Genomic DNA, 17,229 nt, shown 5'->3' with positions numbered 1-17,229 from the left:
TTGGTTTAAGATCTTGATTTGCACAAGTTGACTCGTCTGCAGGAATACACTTCGATGCGGTTCTTTAGTTTGATCCGTTTGATTTATTGGATGGTTTCTGCATAATAATGTGCACTTCTGCCATTCTGTCCACATACATTCATCAGTACATCAAGTCTCTAGAAAAGAAACCACTGGCAAACAATATTACACCTTTGATAAATTAACTGAACTTACCAACCTCAGTCTTCAAATTTGCAGGATTTTGGTTGCTTTATCTTGTTTCTTTACCACGTAATGGATCTACAAATTCAAGTAAACATTTCAAATATGCACCGAATATAATGCACACTTGTAATTTACAAGATTAAGAAATCTGTACAATATATATGCAGATTTGTGAAAGTGAGTTTAGATATATACCCTGGATGGAAAGATCTTCTGTTGACACTTCTCACTAAGTGCCACCTGGTCTGTAATATTCCGTAATCAACACGTGTATTTCCTTTCTCACACCTTAGTTTGTCTAGCTATAGTTTACAGTAGTTTTCTTCCTGTTGAAAGTTCGTGTACAGCAAGAGTCCAGGCTAATCAGCGTTAGAATGTATCATGTGACCAACAGTTATGTTCATCAGAACGAATGCTACTGTATATTCCTTAATTGACCTTGGTTTAGGGTTACAATTGCCGTTAATAAGATTGTTACCTTGACATTTTAAAAGTTATATTAGGGTTCGGGTGCTCTGACGTAGTGAATCTATATAATAATAACGATCATACCTGATGAAGTGCCCGAAGCAACTTAAATGCTGACATCCCAGTACAGAGTAGTGTTAAATGGTGTGTCCAATCAACATCAAAATGTACCATGTGGCCAACAGTGCTGTTTCCGATAACTTATTCTCCAACGTTTCTGGTTTTTCAGTCAGGGTTAAGGTTAGGTTTAGGTTGCTGTGAAGCAATACCATCTTGTGCTTACTATCATACCCCATGAAAATGTTGACAACGATTAATTTTGTCTCCACAGTACAGACCTGTACTAATATGCTTGTTAAATCAGCATCAGAATATGCTGATATTAAATTAATTGTGTAGTTAGTTTGTATTGGTATCATTTTAGCTATCATTACTGATGAATCCTATTTCACATTGCATAGCATATTAATCTTCCCTGTTTTGTTGTACTTTAAGGTGTCTTTTCTATTAGTTTGAGGTTGTGCAAGGATTATTTTGCCTTATTTTTAATGGCTGAAACGAGGGCATGTGAGTGGTATAATCCGTGTCCCCATGGATGTCGAGGTTGTTGCAGTTTCCAATTGTATTGGTTGTACTTGATTGTCAGGTACCATTTTTAGTGTTCGAGATATTGTTAGTTCTTTAGTTTATTTATTATTGGTTAGGTGCAAAGTAGCAGTAAATTTAAATCATTACGATGTTACTTCATGAAGTGATTGAGGTATAGGTAATGCTGTCCTCACAATGCAGACTAGTGTTATTAAGTGTGTCAAAGCAGCATTAGAGTGTACCATGTGGCCAACAGTTCAGTTTACGAGAAATAAGTCTGCTGTATTTCCTTTTCTGTTATCACGATTAAGCGTTAGAGTTCGAATCCGAGTTATGGTTAGGGTTAGGTTGCGCGGAAGAAAGAACTTTAAATGCTAACAATCTTACCTCATGAACCGATTGGCGTAAATAAAATGTTGTCCTCACGGTACAGACTTGTGCTAATATGTTCGTCAAATCAGCATCAGAATGTACCATGTGGCGAACATTTCTCTTTATAGGAGCAAATGCTGCTGTAGTTTTCTCGTGTCATCCGAGTTTACGGTTAGCGTTATGGTTCGTGTCAGGGATTGGGTTAGGGTTAGGCTGCAATGAAACAGTAAATGTAAATGATGATAAGGATCTTACCTCGTGATGTCATTGACACTTATTTAAGGCAGTCCTCACAGTACATACTAGTTCTGACAAGTTTGTCATCTCAGCAGCAGCATGTACCATGTGGTTAACATTTATAACCGTAAATAAATGCTGCTTTATTTGTTCTATGTGATCTGGCTTTAAGGTTAGAATTGCCGTCAGGGGTAGTGTTATTTCTAAGGGTTAGGAGTTATGTTTGGGTTAGGGTACACTGAAGCAGTTGATATAACTAATAACGAGCTTAACTGATGAAGTGCTTGACGCAACTTAAATGCTGTCCTCACAGTACAGACTAGTGCTAATAGGTGTCACATCAGCAGCAGAATGTACCATGTGGCCAACAGTTTTGTTTTGCAATAAATAATTCTGCTACGTTTCTCTTCTTTCATTCAGATTAAGGCTTAGAGTTGGGGTTAGGCTGCGATGCAGAAAGTACTTTCAATGTTTATTGTCTTACCGCATCAAATGTTTGACGCCGACTAATGCTGTCCCAACAGTACATACTTGTATTAATGTTTGATAAATCAGCATCAATATATGTACCATGTGGCAAGCAGTTCTGTTTATGCGGGGGAAACAACGCAACATGTCTCGTCTCATCCGGTTCTAGGGTTAGAGTTTGCGTTAAGGTTAGCAGTTAGGTTAGGGTTAGAGTACAATGAAACAATAAGCATAAATAATAAGCCTCTTGCCTCATGAAGTGATTGACGTAAATTAAATGCGGTTCCCATAGTACAGGCTAGTGCTAATAACTTTGTCGAAATAGCATCAGAATGTACCATGTGGCCAACAGTTTTGTATATGAGAAATAAAATGCTGAATTCTGCTGTATTGCTCTTCTCTCATCCGGATCAAGGGTTAGGGTTTCGATTGTCGTTTTGGTTAGGATGCGATGAAGCAATAACATTAAATGTTACATTTTTTTCCTCCATCAAATGGCTGACGCACATTAAATGATGTCCTCACAGTACAGGCTTGTGCTAATACGTTTGTCAAATCAGCATCAGAATGTACTATGTGGCGATCATTGTTTATGGTATCAGATGCTGCTGCTGTAGTTGTATTCGTTTCAAATCAGATTTAGGAAAAGTGTAGAGGTTTTAGGGTTAGAATGCAATGAATCAGTAAATGCAAATATTGACAATAAAGTGAGTGAGACAACTTAAATGCTGTTCTCACAGTACAGAGAAGTGCTAATAAGTGAATCAAAACATCAGAATGTACCATGTGTCGAACGGTTCTGTCTACGAGGAATACTTTGGCTGAATTTCTCTTGCATTATGCGTGTTAAGGGTTAGGGTTAGAATTATAGTTTTGTTATTGGCTAGGTTGGTATGAAGCAATAACTTTAAATGCTATCCGCCTTGTCGCATGAAATTGTTGAGGCCGATTAAATGTTGTCTTGACAATACAGACTTGTGCAAATATGTTTGTGAAATGAGCGTCAGAATGCAGCATGTGGCGATCATTTCTGTGTATTTGTGGCAATGCTACTTTATTTGTCTTGTGTTATCCGGGTCCAGGCTTTGAGTTACCTTTAAGATTAAAGGTTGTTTTGCGGTTAGGGTGCTGTAAAATTGTAAATATAAATGATAAGCATCTTGTCTGATTAAGTGATTAAAGCATTGGTCAAATTAGTATCAGAAATGGAATATGTGCCCAACATTTTTGGTTTCGAGATTAAATATATGCTGAGGTCTACTGCATTGCTCTTGTATCATTATGGTTAAATGGGTATGATTAGGATTCGAGTTTTGGTTAGGATTAGTGTTAATTGTAGGGAGCAATGAATTAGTAAATATAACTTATGAAAACGATCTTACCTCATAAGGCGGCTAACGCAGATTGAAGGATGTCCTCTTAGTACAGACTAGTCCTAATCTTTCTCAAATCACCGCCACACTTTACCATTGAGACATCAGTCCATTTTACGAGAACTGTTGATGTATTTCTCTTGCATTGTATGAGAGTATGCTGCAGATTTCCCATAATATTCTAACACTCGTGCTTATTTCCGTGAAAAGTTGTGTCATGTTTGTACAGGATCTCCTCCTCTAGGGCTAGAAGTAAAGACCTATCAGGTTTTCTTGGGGTTAGAGATGATGTATCTTCCTATTTCGTTGAGTTGTACAAGGTGTCCAAGATTTCTCCTAGCTTGTGAAGCATGCTCCTAGAATTTCCTTTTCTATTTACCATACTTACCTTCAGGAAGATGTAAGTTACCGTTCATGTTGTATCATAAATTTAAGTTGCTTTGTGTCTGCGTAAATATTGTACTGGATGTACGATGTTTCCAACTCTTTCCCTGGGATGTGACTGCAGACTGTTAAAAGTTGTTTTGTTTTCCTATAATGGGAATGTATCAATTAAATTAAAGATTAATCGGTTGTCAGTTACCCACATCATGAAGTATATATGTCAGGTGATTATTTGTAGATTGGTGTTGGCACATTGAGTTTGGTTTAAGATCTTGATTTGCACAAGTTGACTCGTCTGCAGGAATACACTTCGATGCGGTTCTTTAGTTTGATCCGTTTGATTTATTGGATGGTTTCTGCATAATAATGTGCACTTCTGCCATTCTGTCCACATACATTCATCAGTACATCAAGTCTCTAGAAAAGAAACCACTGGCAAACAATATTACACCTTTGATAAATTAACTGAACTTACCAACCTCAGTCTTCAAATTTGCAGGATTTTGGTTGCTTTATCTTGTTTCTTTACCACGTAATGGATCTACAAATTCAAGTAAACATTTCAAATATGCACCGAATATAATGCACACTTGTAATTTACAAGATTAAGAAATCTGTACAATATATATGCAGATTTGTGAAAGTGAGTTTATATATATATACCCTGGATGGAAAGATCTTCTGTTGACACTTCTCACTAAGTGCCACCTGGTCTGTAATATTCCGTAATCAACACGTGTATTTCCTTTCTCACACCTTAGTTTGTCTAGCTATAGTTTACAGTAGTTTTCTTCCTGTTGAAAGTTCGTGTACAGCAAGAGTCCAGGCTAATCAGCGTTAGAATGTATCATGTGACCAACAGTTATGTTCATCAGAACGAATGCTACTGTATATTCCTTAATTGACCTTGGTTTAGGGTTACAATTGCCGTTAATAAGATTGTTACCTTGACATTTTAAAAGTTATATTAGGGTTCGGGTGCTCTGACGTAGTGAATCTATATAATAATAACGATCATACCTGATGAAGTGCCCGAAGCAACTTAAATGCTGACATCCCAGTACAGAGTAGTGTTAAATGGTGTGTCCAATCAACATCAAAATGTACCATGTGGCCAACAGTGCTGTTTCCGATAACTTATTCTCCAACGTTTCTGGTTTTTCAGTCAGGGTTAAGGTTAGGTTTAGGTTGCTGTGAAGCAATACCATCTTGTGCTTACTATCATACCCCATGAAAATGTTGACAACGATTAATTTTGTCTCCACAGTACAGACCTGTACTAATATGCTTGTTAAATCAGCATCAGAATATGCTGATATTAAATTAATTGTGTAGTTAGTTTGTATTGGTATCATTTTAGCTATCATTACTGATGAATCCTATTTCACATTGCATAGCATATTAATCTTCCCTGTTTTGTTGTACTTTAAGGTGTCTTTTCTATTAGTTTGAGGTTGTGCAAGGATTATTTTGCCTTATTTTTAATGGCTGAAACGAGGGCATGTGAGTGGTATAATCCGTGTCCCCATGGATGTCGAGGTTGTTGCAGTTTCCAATTGTATTGGTTGTACTTGATTGTCAGGTACCATTTTTAGTGTTCGAGATATTGTTAGTTCTTTAGTTTATTTATTATTGGTTAGGTGCAAAGTAGCAGTAAATTTAAATCATTACGATGTTACTTCATGAAGTGATTGAGGTATAGGTAATGCTGTCCTCACAATGCAGACTAGTGTTATTAAGTGTGTCAAAGCAGCATTAGAGTGTACCATGTGGCCAACAGTTCAGTTTACGAGAAATAAGTCTGCTGTATTTCCTTTTCTGTTATCACGATTAAGCGTTAGAGTTCGAATCCGAGTTATGGTTAGGGTTAGGTTGCGCGGAAGAAAGAACTTTAAATGCTAACAATCTTACCTCATGAACCGATTGGCGTAAATAAAATGTTGTCCTCACGGTACAGACTTGTGCTAATATGTTCGTCAAATCAGCATCAGAATGTACCATGTGGCGAACATTTCTCTTTATAGGAGCAAATGCTGCTGTAGTTTTCTCGTGTCATCCGAGTTTACGGTTAGCGTTATGGTTCGTGTCAGGGATTGGGTTAGGGTTAGGCTGCAATGAAACAGTAAATGTAAATGATGATAAGGATCTTACCTCGTGATGTCATTGACACTTATTTAAGGCAGTCCTCACAGTACATACTAGTTCTGACAAGTTTGTCATCTCAGCAGCAGCATGTACCATGTGGTTAACATTTATAACCGTAAATAAATGCTGCTTTATTTGTTCTATGTGATCTGGCTTTAAGGTTAGAATTGCCGTCAGGGGTAGTGTTATTTCTAAGGGTTAGGAGTTATGTTTGGGTTAGGGTACACTGAAGCAGTTGATATAACTAATAACGAGCTTAACTGATGAAGTGCTTGACGCAACTTAAATGCTGTCCTCACAGTACAGACTAGTGCTAATAGGTGTCACATCAGCAGCAGAATGTACCATGTGGCCAACAGTTTTGTTTTGCAATAAATAATTCTGCTACGTTTCTCTTCTTTCATTCAGATTAAGGCTTAGAGTTGGGGTTAGGCTGCGATGCAGAAAGTACTTTCAATGTTTATTGTCTTACCGCATCAAATGTTTGACGCCGACTAATGCTGTCCCAACAGTACATACTTGTATTAATGTTTGATAAATCAGCATCAATATATGTACCATGTGGCAAGCAGTTCTGTTTATGCGGGGGAAACAACGCAACATGTCTCGTCTCATCCGGTTCTAGGGTTAGAGTTTGCGTTAAGGTTAGCAGTTAGGTTAGGGTTAGAGTACAATGAAACAATAAGCATAAATAATAAGCCTCTTGCCTCATGAAGTGATTGACGTAAATTAAATGCGGTTCCCATAGTACAGGCTAGTGCTAATAACTTTGTCGAAATAGCATCAGAATGTACCATGTGGCCAACAGTTTTGTATATGAGAAATAAAATGCTGAATTCTGCTGTATTGCTCTTCTCTCATCCGGATCAAGGGTTAGGGTTTCGATTGTCGTTTTGGTTAGGATGCGATGAAGCAATAACATTAAATGTTACATTTTTTTCCTCCATCAAATGGCTGACGCACATTAAATGATGTCCTCACAGTACAGGCTTGTGCTAATACGTTTGTCAAATCAGCATCAGAATGTACTATGTGGCGATCATTGTTTATGGTATCAGATGCTGCTGCTGTAGTTGTATTCGTTTCAAATCAGATTTAGGAAAAGTGTAGAGGTTTTAGGGTTAGAATGCAATGAATCAGTAAATGCAAATATTGACAATAAAGTGAGTGAGACAACTTAAATGCTGTTCTCACAGTACAGAGAAGTGCTAATAAGTGAATCAAAGCATCAGAATGTACCATGTGTCGAACGGTTCTGTCTACGAGGAATACTTTGGCTGAATTTCTCTTGCATTATGCGTGTTAAGGGTTAGGGTTAGAATTATAGTTTTGTTATTGGCTAGGTTGGTATGAAGCAATAACTTTAAATGCTATCCGCCTTGTCGCATGAAATTGTTGAGGCCGATTAAATGTTGTCTTGACAATACAGACTTGTGCAAATATGTTTGTGAAATGAGCGTCAGAATGCAGCATGTGGCGATCATTTCTGTGTATTTGTGGCAATGCTACTTTATTTGTCTTGTGTTATCCGGGTCCAGGCTTTGAGTTACCTTTAAGATTAAAGGTTGTTTTGCGGTTAGGGTGCTGTAAAATTGTAAATATAAATGATAAGCATCTTGTCTGATTAAGTGATTAAAGCATTGGTCAAATTAGTATCAGAAATGGAATATGTGCCCAACATTTTTGGTTTCGAGATTAAATATATGCTGAGGTCTACTGCATTGCTCTTGTATCATTATGGTTAAATGGGTATGATTAGGATTCGAGTTTTGGTTAGGATTAGTGTTAATTGTAGGGAGCAATGAATTAGTAAATATAACTTATGAAAACGATCTTACCTCATAAGGCGGCTAACGCAGATTGAAGGATGTCCTCTTAGTACAGACTAGTCCTAATCTTTCTCAAATCACCGCCACACTTTACCATTGAGACATCAGTCCATTTTACGAGAACTGTTGATGTATTTCTCTTGCATTGGATGAGAGTATGCTGCAGATTTCCCATAATATTCTAACACTCGTGCTTATTTCCGTGAAAAGTTGTGTCATGTTTGTACAGGATCTCCTCCTCTAGGGCTAGAAGTAAAGACCTATCAGGTTTTCTTGGGGTTAGAGATGATGTATCTTCCTATTTCGTTGAGTTGTACAAGGTGTCCAAGATTTCTCCTAGCTTGTGAAGCATGCTCCTAGAATTTCCTTTTCTATTTACCATACTTACCTTCAGGAAGATGTAAGTTACCGTTCATGTTGTATCATAAATTTAAGTTGCTTTGTGTCTGCGTAAATATTGTACTGGATGTACGATGTTTCCAACTCTTTCCCTGGGATGTGACTGCAGACTGTTAAAAGTTGTTTTGTTTTCCTATAATGGGAATGTATCAATTAAATTAAAGATTAATCGGTTGTCAGTTACCCACATCATGAAGTATATATGTCAGGTGATTATTTGTAGATTGGTGTTGGCACATTGAGTTTGGTTTAAGATCTTGATTTGCACAAGTTGACTCGTCTGCAGGAATACACTTCGATGCGGTTCTTTAGTTTGATCCGTTTGATTTATTGGATGGTTTCTGCATAATAATGTGCACTTCTGCCATTCTGTCCACATACATTCATCAGTACATCAAGTCTCTAGAAAAGAAACCACTGGCAAATAATATTACACCTTTGATAAATTAACTGAACTTACCAACCTCAGTCTTCAAATTTGCAGGATTTTGGTTGCTTTATCTTGTTTCTTTACCACGTAATGGATCTACAAATTCAAGTAAACATTTCAAATATGCACCGAATATAATGCACACTTGTAATTTACAAGATTAAGAAATCTGCACAATATATATGCAGATTTGTGAAAGTGAGTTTATATATATATACCCTGGATGGAAAGATCTTCTGTTGACACTTCTCACTAAGTGCCACCTGGTCTGTAATATTCCGTAATCAATACGTGTATTTCCTTTCTCACACCTTAGTTTGTCTAGCTATAGTTTACAGTAGTTTTCTTCCTGTTGAAAGTTCGTGTACAGCAAGAGTCCAGGCTAATCAGCGTTAGAATGTATCATGTGACCAACAGTTATGTTCATCAGAACGAATGCTACTGTATATTCCTTAATTGACCTTGGTTTAGGGTTACAATTGCCGTTAATAAGATTGTTACCTTGACATTTTAAAAGTTATATTAGGGTTCGGGTGCTCTGACGTAGTGAATCTATATAATAATAACGATCATACCTGATGAAGTGCCCGAAGCAACTTAAATGCTGACATCCCAGTACAGAGTAGTGTTAAATGGTGTGTCCAATCAACATCAAAATGTACCATGTGGCCAACAGTGCTGTTTCCGATAACTTATTCTCCAACGTTTCTGGTTTTTCAGTCAGGGTTAAGGTTAGGTTTAGGTTGCTGTGAAGCAATACCATCTTGTGCTTACTATCATACCCCATGAAAATGTTGACAACGATTAATTTTGTCTCCACAGTACAGACCTGTACTAATATGCTTGTTAAATCAGCATCAGAATATGCTGATATTAAATTAATTGTGTAGTTAGTTTGTATTGGTATCATTTTAGCTATCATTACTGATGAATCCTATTTCACATTGCATAGCATATTAATCTTCCCTGTTTTGTTGTACTTTAAGGTGTCTTTTCTATTAGTTTGAGGTTGTGCAAGGATTATTTTGCCTTATTTTTAATGGCTGAAACGAGGGCATGTGAGTGGTATAATCCGTGTCCCCATGGATGTCGAGGTTGTTGCAGTTTCCAATTGTATTGGTTGTACTTGATTGTCAGGTACCATTTTTAGTGTTCGAGATATTGTTAGTTCTTTAGTTTATTTATTATTGGTTAGGTGCAAAGTAGCAGTAAATTTAAATCATTACGATGTTACTTCATGAAGTGATTGAGGTATAGGTAATGCTGTCCTCACAATGCAGACTAGTGTTATTAAGTGTGTCAAAGCAGCATTAGAGTGTACCATGTGGCCAACAGTTCAGTTTACGAGAAATAAGTCTGCTGTATTTCCTTTTCTGTTATCACGATTAAGCGTTAGAGTTCGAATCCGAGTTATGGTTAAGGTTAGGTTGCGCGGAAGAAAGAACTTTAAATGCTAACAATCTTACCTCATGAACCGATTGGCGTAAATAAAATGTTGTCCTCACGGTACAGACTTGTGCTAATATGTTCGTCAAATCAGCATCAGAATGTACCATGTGGCGAACATTTCTCTTTATAGGAGCAAATGCTGCTGTAGTTTTCTCGTGTCATCCGAGTTTACGGTTAGCGTTATGGTTCGTGTCAGGGATTGGGTTAGGGTTAGGCTGCAATGAAACAGTAAATGTAAATGATGATAAGGATCTTACCTCGTGATGTCATTGACACTTATTTAAGGCAGTCCTCACAGTACATACTAGTTCTGACAAGTTTGTCATCTCAGCAGCAGCATGTACCATGTGGTTAACATTTATAACCGTAAATAAATGCTGCTTTATTTGTTCTATGTGATCTGGCTTTAAGGTTAGAATTGCCGTCAGGGGTAGTGTTATTTCTAAGGGTTAGGAGTTATGTTTGGGTTAGGGTACACTGAAGCAGTTGATATAACTAATAACGAGCTTAACTGATGAAGTGTTTGACGCAACTGAAATGCTGTCCTCACAGTACAGACTAGTGCTAATAGGTGTCACATCAGCAGCAGAATGTACCATGTGGCCAACAGTTTTGTTTTGCAATAAATAATTCTGCTACGTTTCTCTTCTTTCATTCAGATTAAGGCTTAGAGTTGGGGTTAGGCTGCGATGCAGAAAGTACTTTCAATGTTTATTGTCTTACCGCATCAAATGTTTGACGCCGACTAATGCTGTCCCAACAGTACATACTTGTATTAATGTTTGATAAATCAGCATCAATATATGTACCATGTGGCAAGCAGTTCTGTTTATGCGGGGGAAACAACGCAACATGTCTCGTCTCATCCGGTTCTAGGGTTAGAGTTTGCGTTAAGGTTAGCAGTTAGGTTAGGGTTAGAGTACAATGAAACAATAAGCATAAATAATAAGCCTCTTGCCTCATGAAGTGATTGACGTAAATTAAATGCGGTTCCCATAGTACAGGCTAGTGCTAATAACTTTGTCGAAATAGCATCAGAATGTACCATGTGGCCAACAGTTTTGTATATGAGAAATAAAATGCTGAATTCTGCTGTATTGCTCTTCTCTCATCCGGATCAAGGGTTAGGGTTTCGATTGTCGTTTTGGTTAGGATGCGATGAAGCAATAACATTAAATGTTACATTTTTTTCCTCCATCAAATGGCTGACGCACATTAAATGATGTCCTCACAGTACAGGCTTGTGCTAATACGTTTGTCAAATCAGCATCAGAATGTACTATGTGGCGATCATTGTTTATGGTATCAGATGCTGCTGCTGTAGTTGTATTCGTTTCAAATCAGATTTAGGAAAAGTGTAGAGGTTTTAGGGTTAGAATGCAATGAATCAGTAAATGCAAATATTGACAATAAAGTGAGTGAGACAACTTAAATGCTGTTCTCACAGTACAGAGAAGTGCTAATAAGTGAATCAAAACATCAGAATGTACCATGTGTCGAACGGTTCTGTCTACGAGGAATACTTTGGCTGAATTTCTCTTGCATTATGCGTGTTAAGGGTTAGGGTTAGAATTATAGTTTTGTTATTGGCTAGGTTGGTATGAAGCAATAACTTTAAATGCTATCCGCCTTGTCGCATGAAATTGTTGAGGCCGATTAAATGTTGTCTTGACAATACAGACTTGTGCAAATATGTTTGTGAAATGAGCGTCAGAATGCAGCATGTGGCGATCATTTCTGTGTATTTGTGGCAATGCTACTTTATTTGTCTTGTGTTATCCGGGTCCAGGCTTTGAGTTACCTTTAAGATTAAAGGTTGTTTTGCGGTTAGGGTGCTGTAAAATTGTAAATATAAATGATAAGCATCTTGTCTGATTAAGTGATTAAAGCATTGGTCAAATTAGTATCAGAAATGGAATATGTGCCCAACATTTTTGGTTTCGAGATTAAATATATGCTGAGGTCTACTGCATTGCTCTTGTATCATTATGGTTAAATGGGTATGATTAGGATTCGAGTTTTGGTTAGGATTAGTGTTAATTGTAGGGAGCAATGAATTAGTAAATATAACTTATGAAAACGATCTTACCTCATAAGGCGGCTAACGCAGATTGAAGGATGTCCTCTTAGTACAGACTAGTCCTAATCTTTCTCGAATCACCGCCACACTTTACCATTGAGACATCAGTCCATTTTACGAGAACTGTTGATGTATTTCTCTTGCATTGGATGAGAGTATGCTGCAGATTTCCCATAATATTCTAACACTCGTGCTTATTTCCGTGAAAAGTTGTGTCATGTTTGTACAGGATCTCCTCCTCTAGGGCTAGAAGTAAAGACCTATCAGGTTTTCTTGGGGTTAGAGATGATGTATCTTCCTATTTCGTTGAGTTGTACAAGGTGTCCAAGATTTCTCCTAGCTTGTGAAGCATGCTCCTAGAATTTCCTTTTCTATTTACCATACTTACCTTCAGGAAGATGTAAGTTACCGTTCATGTTGTATCATAAATTTAAGTTGCTTTGTGTCTGCGTAAATATTGTACTGGATGTACGATGTTTCCAACTCTTTCCCTGGGATGTGACTGCAGACTGTTAAAAGTTGTTTTGTTTTCCTATAATGGGAATGTATCAATTAAATTAAAGATTAATCGGTTGTCAGTTACCCACATCATGAAGTATATATGTCAGGTGATTATTTGTAGATTGGTGTTGGCACATTGAGTTTGGTTTAAGATCTTGATTTGCACAAGTTGACTCGTCTGCAGGAATACACTTCGATGCGGTTCTTTAGTTTGATCCGTTTGATTTATTGGATGGTTTCTGCATAATAATGTGCACTTCTGCCATTCTGTCCACATACATTCATCAGTACATCAAGTCTCTAGAAAAGAAACCACTGGCAAACAATATTACACCTTTGATAAATTAACTGAACTTACCAACCTCAGTCTTCAAATTTGCAGGATTTTGGTTGCTTTATCTTGTTTCTTTACCACGTAATGGATCTACAAATTCAAGTAAACATTTCAAATATGCACCGAATATAATGCACACTTGTAATTTACAAGATTAAGAAATCTGTACAATATATATGCAGATTTGTGAAAGTGAGTTTATATATATATACCCTGGATGGAAAGATCTTCTGTTGACACTTCTCACTAAGTGCCACCTGGTCTGTAATATTCCGTAATCAACACGTGTATTTCCTTTCTCACACCTTAGTTTGTCTAGCTATAGTTTACAGTAGTTTTCTTCCTGTTGAAAGTTCGTGTACAGCAAGAGTCCAGGCTAATCAGCGTTAGAATGTATCATGTGACCAACAGTTATGTTCATCAGAACGAATGCTACTGTATATTCCTTAATTGACCTTGGTTTAGGGTTACAATTGCCGTTAATAAGATTGTTACCTTGACATTTTAAAAGTTATATTAGGGTTCGGGTGCTCTGACGTAGTGAATCTATATAATAATAACGATCATACCTGATGAAGTGCCCGAAGCAACTTAAATGCTGACATCCCAGTACAGAGTAGTGTTAAATGGTGTGTCCAATCAACATCAAAATGTACCATGTGGCCAACAGTGCTGTTTCCGATAACTTATTCTCCAACGTTTCTGGTTTTTCAGTCAGGGTTAAGGTTAGGTTTAGGTTGCTGTGAAGCAATACCATCTTGTGCTTACTATCATACCCCATGAAAATGTTGACAACGATTAATTTTGTCTCCACAGTACAGACCTGTACTAATATGCTTGTTAAATCAGCATCAGAATATGCTGATATTAAATTAATTGTGTAGTTAGTTTGTATTGGTATCATTTTAGCTATCATTACTGATGAATCCTATTTCACATTGCATAGCATATTAATCTTCCCTGTTTTGTTGTACTTTAAGGTGTCTTTTCTATTAGTTTGAGGTTGTGCAAGGATTATTTTGCCTTATTTTTAATGGCTGAAACGAGGGCATGTGAGTGGTATAATCCGTGTCCCCATGGATGTCGAGGTTGTTGCAGTTTCCAATTGTATTGGTTGTACTTGATTGTCAGGTACCATTTTTAGTGTTCGAGATATTGTTAGTTCTTTAGTTTATTTATTATTGGTTAGGTGCAAAGTAGCAGTAAATTTAAATCATTACGATGTTACTTCATGAAGTGATTGAGGTATAGGTAATGCTGTCCTCACAATGCAGACTAGTGTTATTAAGTGTGTCAAAGCAGCATTAGAGTGTACCATGTGGCCAACAGTTCAGTTTACGAGAAATAAGTCTGCTGTATTTCCTTTTCTGTTATCACGATTAAGCGTTAGAGTTCGAATCCGAGTTATGGTTAGGGTTAGGTTGCGCGGAAGAAAGAACTTTAAATGCTAACAATCTTACCTCATGAACCGATTGGCGTAAATAAAATGTTGTCCTCACGGTACAGACTTGTGCTAATATGTTCGTCAAATCAGCATCAGAATGTACCATGTGGCGAACATTTCTCTTTATAGGAGCAAATGCTGCTGTAGTTTTCTCGTGTCATCCGAGTTTACGGTTAGCGTTATGGTTCGTGTCAGGGATTGGGTTAGGGTTAGGCTGCAATGAAACAGTAAATGTAAATGATGATAAGGATCTTACCTCGTGATGTCATTGACACTTATTTAAGGCAGTCCTCACAGTACATACTAGTTCTGACAAGTTTGTCATCTCAGCAGCAGCATGTACCATGTGGTTAACATTTATAACCGTAAATAAATGCTGCTTTATTTGTTCTATGTGATCTGGCTTTAAGGTTAGAATTGCCGTCAGGGGTAGTGTTATTTCTAAGGGTTAGGAGTTATGTTTGGGTTAGGGTACACTGAAGCAGTTGATATAACTAATAACGAGCTTAACTGATGAAGTGTTTGACGCAACTTAAATGCTGTCCTCACAGTACAGACTAGTGCTAATAGGTGTCACATCAGCAGCAGAATGTACCATGTGACCAACAGTTTTGTTTTGCAATAAATAATTCTGCTACGTTTCTCTTCTTTCATTCAGATTAAGGCTTAGAGTTGGGGTTAGGCTGCGATGCAGAAAGTACTTTCAACGTTTATTGTCTTACCGCATGAAATGTTTGACGCCGACTAATGCTGTCCCAACAGTACATACTTGTATTAATGTTTGATAAATCAGCATCAATATATGTACCATGTGGCAAGCAGTTCTGTTTATGCGGGGGAAACAACGCAACATGTCTCGTCTCATCCGGTTCTAGGGTTAGAGTTTGCGTTAAGGTTAGCAGTTAGGTTAGGGTTAGAGTACAATGAAACAATAAGCATAAATAATAAGCCTCTTGCCTCATGAAGTGATTGACGTAAATTAAATGCGGTTCCCATAGTACAGGCTAGTGCTAATAACTTTGTCGAAATAGCATCAGAATGTACCATGTGGCCAACAGTTTTGTATATGAGAAATAAAATGCTGAATTCTGCTGTATTGCTCTTCTCTCATCCGGATCAAGGGTTAGGGTTTCGATTGTCGTTTTGGTTAGGGTGCGATGAAGCAATAACATTAAATGTTACATTTTTTTCCTCCATCAAATGGCTGACGCACATTAAATGATGTCCTCACAGTACAGGCTTGTGCTAATACGTTTGTCAAATCAGCATCAGAATGTACTATGTGGCGATCATTGTTTATGGTATCAGATGCTGCTGCTGTAGTTGTATTCGTTTCAAATCAGATTTAGGAAAAGTGTAGAGGTTTTAGGGTTAGAATGCAATGAATCAGTAAATGCAAATATTGACAATAAAGTGAGTGAGACAACTTAAATGCTGTTCTCACAGTACAGAGAAGTGCTAATAAGTGAATCAAAACATCAGAATGTACCATGTGTCGAACGGTTCTGTCTACGAGGAATACTTTGGCTGAATTTCTCTTGCATTATGCGTGTTAAGGGTTAGGGTTAGAATTATAGTTTTGTTATTGGCTAGGTCGGTATGAAGCAATAACTTTAAATGCTATCCGCCTTGTCGCATGAAATTGTTGAGGCCGATTAAATGTTGTCTTGACAGTACAGGCTTGTGCAAATATGTTTGTGAAATGAGCGTCAGAATGCAGCATGTGGCGATCATTTCTGTGTATTTGTGGCAATGCTACTTTATTTGTCTTGTGTTATCCGGGTCCAGGCTTTGAGTTACCTTTAAGATTAAAGGTTGTTTTGCGGTTAGGGTGCTGTAAAATTGTAAATATAAATGATAAGCATCTTGTCTGATTAAGTGATTAAAGCATTGGTCAAATTAGTATCAGAAATGGAATATGTGCCCAACATTTTTGGTTTCGAGATTAAATATATGCTGAGGTCTACTGCATTGCTCTTGTATCATTATGGTTAAATGGGTATGATTAGGATTCGAGTTTTGGTTAGGATTAGTGTTAATTGTAGGGAGCAATGAATTAGTAAATATAACTTATGAAAACGATCTTACCTCATAAGGCGGCTAACGCAGATTGAAGGATGTCCTCTTAGTACAGACTAGTCCTAATCTTTCTCAAATCACCGCCACACTTTACCATTGAGACATCAGTCCATTTTACGAGAACTGTTGATGTATTTCTCTTGCATTGGATGAGAGTATGCTGCAGATTTCCCATAATATTCTAACACTCGTGCTTATTTCCGTGAAAAGTTGTGTCATGTTTGTACAGGATCTCCTCCTCTAGGGCTAGAAGTAAAGACCTATCAGGTTTTCTTGGGGTTAGAGATGATGTATCTTCCTATTTCGTTGAGTTGTACAAGGTGTCCAAGATTTCTCCTAGCTTGTGAAGCATGCTCCTAGAATTTCCTTTTCTATTTACCATACTTACCTTCAGGAAGATGTAAGTTACCGTTCATGTTGTATCATAAATTTAAGTTGCTTT

This window comes from Sinohyriopsis cumingii, chromosome 14, assembly GCF_028554795.1.
Source record: "Sinohyriopsis cumingii isolate HCF-2022 chromosome 14, ASM2855479v2, whole genome shotgun sequence".
Classification (NCBI taxonomy): Eukaryota; Metazoa; Mollusca; class Bivalvia; order Unionida; family Unionidae; genus Sinohyriopsis; species Sinohyriopsis cumingii.
Note: the sequence above shows the minus strand (reverse complement) of the source record.